The following is a 9,259-nucleotide window of genomic DNA, read 5'->3' as shown; positions in this document are numbered from 1 at the left end:
CCCCGTCTCTACTCAAAATACAAAAAATTAGCTGGGCATGGTGGCGCATGCCTGTAATTCCAGCTACTCAGGAGGCTGAGGCAGGAGAATTGCCTGAACCCAGGAAGCGGAGGTTGTGGTGAGCCAAGATCACGCCATTGAACTCCAGCCTGGGTAACAAGAGCGAAACTCTGTCTCAAAAAATAAATAAATAAATAATAGTTGCCATTATTAGGATTTAGTATATATCCAATGCTGTGCAAGTGCTCTGCACGCCTCTATCCTCACAATAATCCTGGGAGCTGTGTGCAATTACTATAACTGCTCTCTTTTTTTTTTTATAGATCATTAGATTCAAGAACTAAGGAGTTAAGTGGCTTGTCCAAGTTGTTCACACAGTGAAAGGTGAGGCCAAGATATGATGGCCGGGAGTCTGATTGCAGTTCCCTGAGCCATGTGCCTTTCTCTTCACTGAGGACTTCCCCATTTTTGAGTGCCAAACCTCACTAGTAACAGGATGTGACTAGATAATTTATGATCCAAACTGGGTCACTTTGGAAAGCGAAAGGGGAACTTATATATAATCCCTCCAGGACAATGAGGAGAAACTAGGACTGCCCCAGACAAATGGGGACATACCTATGGTCACTTAAATTAAAATGGCTATGAGAAAGAAAGTGGGGGAAATTGGTCTTGTGGGTGTGAAGCCCCATGACCAGTCATGTCAAAAGAAGGGAAAGAAGTCAAGAAAAAACCATGAAGCCCATTTGATTTCGTTTTTCTGAAAATAAGCTCAAGAGGGAATAAATTAGAAACTCACAACTCACAATTTCTCTTGTTTGTTACCAAGACTGTGATTCTCTTGCTGCTACCACCCAACTGCATCCATCCATGATCTCAGAGGAACCTGTTGCTGACCCTGGACATGGGTGTGTTTGATGAGTGAGAGGAGGCATAACTCCTCCCATGCATATAGACACTACCCAGACCTAATTCATCCCCAAATTGTCCTGAGTTCTCCAGCAATAGATGCTGCCACAAACTTAGAGGAGAAAGAGTTACAAGCACATGCAATGAGTGAACTGACTGTGGCTACATTCTTGAAGATATACAGAAGAGACGCATTATGAATGTTTGACATTTATCGTCTCGTCTTTCTTGGTCTAGATTAATTTCTAATGACTAGCTCAAAGTCAAGGCAATAGAGTAATGTTAGCTCAGGGAAGTGCAGCAAACCCCTCTCCTGCAGGCCTCCAGACCCTGGCTGTTCACAGAACCACAAAAAGTAAAAGCTGCACAGAAAACTAAAGAAGGGGCCAAAGGTTCAGGGTTTTGTTTGAGGTTTATTGTTATTGATTTTCTGTTTTGAATATTTTTCTTTGTTTGGTTTTTACTTTATTTAGCGGGATTAGGTATTTCAGTTTTCTTGTTTGTTTTGTGTTGTCTGTGAATGGGTTTTAACTGTGGATGAATAGACCTTACCTGTTGGCTTAACAGACTGGTAAAATCGGACCATCTTGTTCTTCAGATGAGTGTTTTCCTTTCCAAAGTTCTCTCCTCTGCATCAGCAGTAATAAATACAACACCGTAATCCCTTAGGTTTACTTAGCACTTTGGCAATTTTCAAAGCATTTCCATAAGCATTCTTTCCACCTACTTGATAGGCATTTATGGAAAGCCTGCTATGAGCCAATCATAGTGTTAGACGCAGGGGATCTAAAGGCAAATAACCTTTAGAAGGGTGTCTAAAGGATGACACCCTTCCTCATAAAGTGCAAAATCTAAAGTGACAGCTTAGTAAACAAATTTTTATTATACTACAAAATGCTACAAAAGAGGCATGTTGAAAGTGCCCTGTTGGCGACAGAGCAAATGCCACGAAAATGATGTAAATTCGTGTGGAGAAAAGGTAGAATCTGCCTGGTTTGTAGGAAGCAGAAAACACTTTTCATCAGGTGGACAGGTGCTGTTTACCTTTTGTAGAAGTGAGAGTCAAGTTTCAAATAGGAGGTTCCACAAAATCTCACGCCCAGCCTAGGTCTCTGATACCTTATTCACAGAGGTTCTTTGAAGTATTTATTGTTTTCTTTGACTTTGGAAAAATTGGGACACAAGAAGACAGGTAAATTACCAAACCTCACACATTAAGTCAGAACTGAGAGCTGTAATGTTGTATCTCTGGTATAAATAGACAATCTCTCGAGGAAATGAGATGAACTGTAGAGAAACATTGAGGCATCTCCAGCTCTAAACTCCTCTGTCTCAGTATTGTTTGGCAGATGTTTTCATTGGAATTTAGTGTCTGAGCATCTGTCTGTTACTGGAGCATTTAAAATGCATGTATTATAATCATATAATCATAACTGCTGTTAATTCTTGATTACATACCTATGTGTAATATAAGATTACTAATTGGTTCTGCCCAATATACTTTCAGATTTTATTAAGGAAAAAAATCCTACTGATCAGAGGCAATGTATTAATCCCAAATGTAAACTGCTAAGTCTATATAGCATGAAATGCAAAGGCAACTAAATTGGTCCAACAACCACATTTAGGGCACCCTGGCTTATGCGGTTGATTTCCTACCAACCTTTGCCTCTTCCTTCAATGTGGTTTCCATGGGAATTTCCTTTAGAAAAGCCAAGTATGGGCTGTTTCAGAGGTGCATACCTGTTTTCTTAGCTCTTCTAGAGGGGCTATGAGACTCGGAAGGGGCCAGGAAGAATATGTGGTAGAGCTCTGAGAAATGATGCAGATTAGGTAGCATTTTTGCCTGGTCCATGATTTATTGTTGGGATTATTCTTTAAAATATCCATTGTTCACTACAGTGAAGATCTCTGATTTGACTGTGTACTTTCCACATGCATTACAAACATTTTGCCGAGCTGCTTAGTATATATGTGTACAATGTATATAACCATATCATATTTAATTAAATGCTATGGAACTCTTTGTGGCTGTGCCTGTCTTCTCTGGAATCTGTGAATAGAGGTATACCCAGAATGGACCACGTGTCTCTTCAGCCCCTGAAAACATTATGATGTCATCTGGTGTCACTTTATGGGTTTGGACTTTCAGAGGAATCTCTTTTTTGTTAAGTAGTTAATCAATTAATAAATCAGTTAACGATTTGTTGAGGATCTGCTCTGTACAGCTTTGCACTGTGCTGGGCACTAGGGTTGCAGAGGTAAAATGGGACACTTCCAGCTCACAATTGCATGAAGGCAAAGACACCTGGGAATAGGCACAATGTAATACCGTTGTTTTAATGCAAAATATCCATTATAATTTTTAGCTATAAGCAAGAAACATCAGTTCTGGCTAATTAAGCAGAAAATGACCTTATTACAGGTTATTATGAGGGCTCACAGACTATCTAGGAGGGTGAAGAACTGGTCTTGGAGGCCACAGAGCCACTTTCTATCTCTGCCACCGACACCTCCAGAAACTGAAAACAGCTACCTCCATTGCTACCACCAGCCCAGAATAGTCTCAGAAGCAGCACCCAGTGGCTTCACATCCCTGGCTGTGGGCTTAAAGGCAGCAGAGCCTGTGGTTGAATAAGCCTAGTTCAGATGCCCGAGATCTAGCAATGGGTAGTGGAGAAGAGAATATCAGATATTTTCATCTTCCAGTAACAGGCAAGAACCATAGCGTGGGGCATTCCCCAAATGTAGGAAGAGCGTTCCACTTCTAAGTAAGGGGGAAAAAAAAGAAGAGCAAAAGGAGGAGAAGGACACACTACAGAATAAATAGCAAAAAAGGGCAACGTGAAGGAGGTCCCACTTGATATGGTAGCACAGGGTAAGTTAGAGCACGGTAGGTAACGGAGCCTGGAGTGTAGGAAGGCTGCTTCCTGGTAAGGGAAAAGCTTGTTCAAAGTCCTGATGTAAGTGCATGTGAAACATCTGCAGGGTTATCAATACAGTGGGTGATGCCTCCTTACCTGTCTTGACTGAGAACAGTAATGTGTTGGTGGCTACTCCAGAAGGTTGTACAAAAAGCGCTTTCATAGAAAATAACATAGATGGGGCGCAGTGGCTCACACCTGTAATCCTAGCTTTGGGAGACCAAGGCTGGTGGATCAGCTGTGGTCAGGAATTCGAGAACAGCTTGGCCAATATGGTGAAACCCTGTGGTCAGGAGTTCGAGACCAGCCTGGCCAATATGGTGAAGCCCTGTCTTTACTAAAAATACAGAAAAAATTCAGCTGGGCATGGCAGCATATGCCTGTAATTCCACCTACTTGGGGAGGCTGAGGCAGGAGAATCGCTTTAACCTGGGAGGCAGAGGTTTCAGTGTGCTGAGCTCATGGCACTGCACTCCAGCTTGGGCAACAGTGAGACTCCATCTCAAAAAAAAAAAAAAAAGAGAGAGAGAGAGAGAGAAGAAAAGAACATATATTTACCTTGGACATTTTACTTTAAAACAGTTGGCTGTATATTCATTCACCACACATTTATTACATCATGGTCCATCCGGGCTGCTATACAAAATGCCGCAGACTGCGTAACTTATAACTGATAACAGAAATCGATTTCTCACAGTTCTGGAGGCTGGGGAGTCCAAGATCTGGGTGTCGGCATGGTTGAGTTCCGGAGACGGCCCTCTTCTGGGTTGCAGACTGCCAACTTCTCACTGTCTTCACAGAGTGGAAGCAACAAACAAGTTCCCCTGGGCCTCTTTCATAAAGGCACTAATCCCAGCCAGGAGGGCTTTGCCCTTACGATCTAATCACCCTAAATGCCCCACTTCCTAAAACCATCATCTTAAAGGTTAGAATTTCAACATATGAATTTTGGGGGAACACAATGTCAAACTATGATACGTTACAAGATTCAGTTCTTTGAGTGTGAAGTTATTAGTTGTAGCTTCACCTTTTTCTTCCTTAGGTAACAGACTCCCATAACACATAATCTACTCTTTCCAGTTTGACTTTTGTTTAAATGAGAAAGGACTTTAAAACTCTTGCAAAGAAAGCTAAGCGTAGGGGACTAGCTTTTTTTAAGATTTTCTACTCCCAGATCTTTCATCATCACTTTTCCATCCCAATTTGCTAGCAACATTTTTTTCAATTTGCTACCAACATATTATTATCAAGTCTTTTCAACTCATTCAAAGTAGTTTTAATAGATCAGCAGCCATTTTTGCATATTTATATGCATTTTTATATGCATATTTTTGCACATTTATATTATAATCTTGCATAATACAATTACAAGTCCTGCTGGCTCAAACAAGTTTAGGAATACACACAACTGACTTGGATGAGTTTTACACAGCAATTGCTGGGATCAGAAGCACGGAGTGCACCAGAACAAGAGTCCTCAATCCCGGGGCCACAGACCAGTACTGGTCCACGGCCTGTTAGGAACCAGGTCACACAGCAGGAGATGGGTGGTGGGTGAGCAAGCATTACCACCTTAGCTCAGCCTCCCGCAGATCAGTGGCAGCATTAGAGTCTCATAGGAGTGTGAATCCTAATGTGAACTGTTCATTTGAAGGATCTAGTTGCATGCTTATGAGACTCTAATGGCTGAAGTTGAAACAGTTTCATTCTGAAATCACATGCACCAGCCCCACCACCAACCCCTTCCCCCGAGTCTGTGGAAAAACTGTCTTCCACGAAACCAGTTCCAGGTGCCAAAAAAGTTGAGGATCACTGCTCTAGATGACAGCAGTTAAATCTCAATGTGAGCGTCAATGTATTTAACAGACAGAACAGAGAGTGCTGCTCCTCTCAACAAGTGGTTCAGTGGAAGCCCTCCATGGACGGTTATTTCACTTGGTTTTCCTAGTCCATACAGAGTAGTGGCTGGAGACCAGGCTTGGCAGAATTGGTGGGGCTGCCAATCAGGCATTTGGCATGCCAGCCTAAGAAGTGTCATTTATTCTGCCGAAAATAGAGGTGCTGGGCAGGATTTTAATCAGGAATGTGATGTGAAATAATGCATTTTCTGTGCATGTGTGTATCAGGTTTTAGGAAGGAATCTTAATTCAGTAGGATATAAATATAAAATAATTCTGACATTTATTTAATTACTCATCTCCAAAGATGCTCTGTTGAATATCCCTTTCTGAAGTAGATTCCTTTAGGTGATCAAAGTTTAATTCTTCTTGTTTTAAGATGCAGTCTCATATTCTAATTAAAGCCACACACACCCTAACATAGGCTTGTGGCAAGGGGAACTTGGAAAGAAAGGAAGATAATAGCTCCTGTTTCTCTACTCCTCCCTTTTCTTGGCCTCTTCCTTCTCCCTTCTTTCTCCTCTTTCCCTTCCCCTCCCCACCTCCTCCTTTTTCTTGTTCTTGTTCTTCCTCCTTCTTTCTTTTAATAACAACTTAAAACACCACATATTTTCTATCTCACAACCTCTGTGGGTCAGGAGTCTGGGCAAGGCTTAGCTGAATCCTCAGAAAGGCCACAATCAAAATGTTGGCTCCAGGCTTCTGGAGGCTCCATTGGCAACTGGTTTGTTTCCAAGCTTACTTAGGTTATGGTAGAATTTATTTTCTTGTGCTTGTAAAACTGAGAGCTCCACCTTCCTGATAGCTCTTACTCTTGGCTCCTAAACGTCCCGCCGCCTCTTGTATGACCCTCTTCCTATGCTTTTTTTCTTTTTTTGAGACAGAGTCTTGCTCTGTTGCCCAGGCTGCTAGAGTGCAGTGGCATGATCCTGGCTCGCTGCAACCTCTGCCTCCCAGGTGCAAGAGATTCTCCTGCCTCTCAAGTAGCTGAGATTACAGGCTACGCCACCATGCCCAGCTAATTTTTGTATTTTTTCATAGTAGAGACAGGGTTTTGTCTTGTTGGCCAGGCTGGTCTCAAACTCCTGACCTCAGGTGATCCACCCACCTCAGCCTCCCAAAGTGCTGGAATTACAGGTGTGAGCCACCACACCCAGCGCATAAGCTCTCTTTCAATAACAGGCTTGCTTCTTCAAAGCCAGAAAAGGAAAGTGAGTCTAGTAGCAAGATGGAGTCTTATATAAGTGATATTAACACAGGCATGACATCCCATCATCTTGCCATATTCTGTTAGAAGCAAGTCAGAGGTCCCACCCATATGCAAGGGGAGGGAATTATACAAAGACATGATTCTCAGGAGTTGGGGATCACAGGGGTCATGTTAAAGCCTGTTTGACACACAAGCTGACTCAGTCATGCCATTTTCAGTTCAGTCTCTTATTAAATCTTCACTCAAATTTGGATTTCTTCTCCTTCCATTTTCCTTAGAGTTTTAGATACGTGTTGTTATGAATTGATTTGTGTCCCCCCAAAATTTATATGTTGAATTCTTAACATATGTCCCCCCAAAATTCATATGTTGAATTTTTAACATGCAGTAGCTCAGAATGTGACTTGAGTTGGAGGTAAGTTCTTTAAACAGGTAATCAATTTAAAATGTCATTAGGGTGCAGCATAATCCAGCATGACTGGTATCCTTATTTTAAAAAAGGAAAACTTAGAGACAGACATGCACATAGGGAAAACATCATATGAAAATGAAGGCAGAGATCAGGGGTGATGTTTTTAAAAGGCAATGAGTATCAAAGATTGATGGAAAATCATCAGTAGCTAAGAAAGTGGCATAAGGCAGATTCTCCCTCACAGCTCTCAGAAGGAACCAAGCCTGCTGGCCCTGGATCTCAACATTCTAGGCTCCAGGACTGTGAGACAATAGATCTCTTGTGTAAGCCACTCAGTCTGTGGTGCTTTGCTATGACAGGCCTAGAAAATTAATGACATGGTACTGGGAGGAGACATCTGGGCCATGTGACTTTTTTAGACTCCCCACAGCTCTAGACTTCCTGTCTTTTCTATGGATGGTGTCCTCTGTGTTGTATCTACTGCTAATGTGTCAAGACCCATCATGTTCCTTCGAACATGGATGATCCACATACTGTTAACTGGGTCTCCATGTGTTGTCCAGGAAGATTTTCTCATCCTCTAGACCTCTCTGTCTCTTCAAGCATGAGAAGCAATTTGATCAGATTTCCTCTTTAGAATGATCCCCCCGTGAAGGTAGAGAATAGGTCATATGACAGCCAGACTAGAGAAGGGACAGATGGGCTTTTGTGACCTCCATACCCACTTAGGGGATGCCACAACCAGGTACAAGGTGAGCCTGAGGCTAAGACCAGGTTGGTCTTTGTGCCACCTTTTTCTCCTTGTCAGAAAAGTTATTCCTTCTTCTCTCCCACCCTTCCATCTACCAGTACTTACTACTTACTAAATATTTGTTTTATTTCAAGAATAATATTGGTAATAGAACTTGAATTTTAGAATTGGAGAGAGGCAATAAGAACAATCAGCCAAAATTAATTAATATTAATAATTAGTAATAAATTAGTGGTTAATAATTGGTAGTTAATATTAAGGAAGGGGTTTTGGAGGAAATAAACAGGGAGGCATGATAGAGACTATCAGGAAGAGTGCCTTGTTTTCATCAGGATGACCACTTTTGTGGCAGTTACACAGAAGCTAGGACCTGGAGAGTAAGAAGGAGCCAGCCACAGAAGGATTCAGAGAAACCATGTTTCAGATGGAGAGAGCAAGAGCAAAGGCCTTGGGACAGGCAGGCTGGCTGATTCCCTATTTAGAATGATCCCCCCGTGAAGGTAGAGAATAGGTCATACCCACTTAGGGGTATTTAGTAAGTACTGGTAGATGGAAGAAAAGGAAGAGCTTTTCTAACAAACAGAGAAAGTTGGCACAAAGACCCACTTGGTCTTAGCCTCAGACTCACCTTTGATCTGGTTGTGGTGTCCCCTAAGTATGTACAGTGGTCACAAAAATCCATCTGACCCTGCCCTAGACTGGCTGTCATATCCCCCACCCTCACTGGGAATATCTTTCTAAAGAGGAAATCTGATCAAGCTACTTCCTGACTAAAATCCTTTAGTGGCTTTCCATCATGACACATGACATAGCTTAGATTCTTGTCCCCATTCAAATCTCATGATAAAATGTAATCCCCAGTATTGGAGGTGGCCCCTGGTGAGAGCACCATCCCTTTGGTGCTGTCCTCTCAGGAGTAAGTGAGGTCTCACAAGATCTGGTTGTCTGAAAGTGTGTGGCCCCTTCCTGCATCCTTGCTCCTGCTTTCACCATATGACTCCCCTTTTGCCTTCCACCATGATTGTTGCCTTCCACCATGATTGTAAGTTTCCTGAGGCTTCCTCATATTACCAGAGTAGTAAAACCTGAGCCAGAGTCCGGCTGTGGCAGTGGCAGCTGAATTCTAACCAGTAGAGGACCAGGGAAGTGCAAGCC

This window comes from Callithrix jacchus, chromosome 2 (assembly GCF_049354715.1).
Source record: "Callithrix jacchus isolate 240 chromosome 2, calJac240_pri, whole genome shotgun sequence".
NCBI lineage: Eukaryota > Metazoa > Chordata > Mammalia > Primates > Cebidae > Callithrix > Callithrix jacchus.
This window is presented reverse-complemented; position numbering follows the sequence as displayed.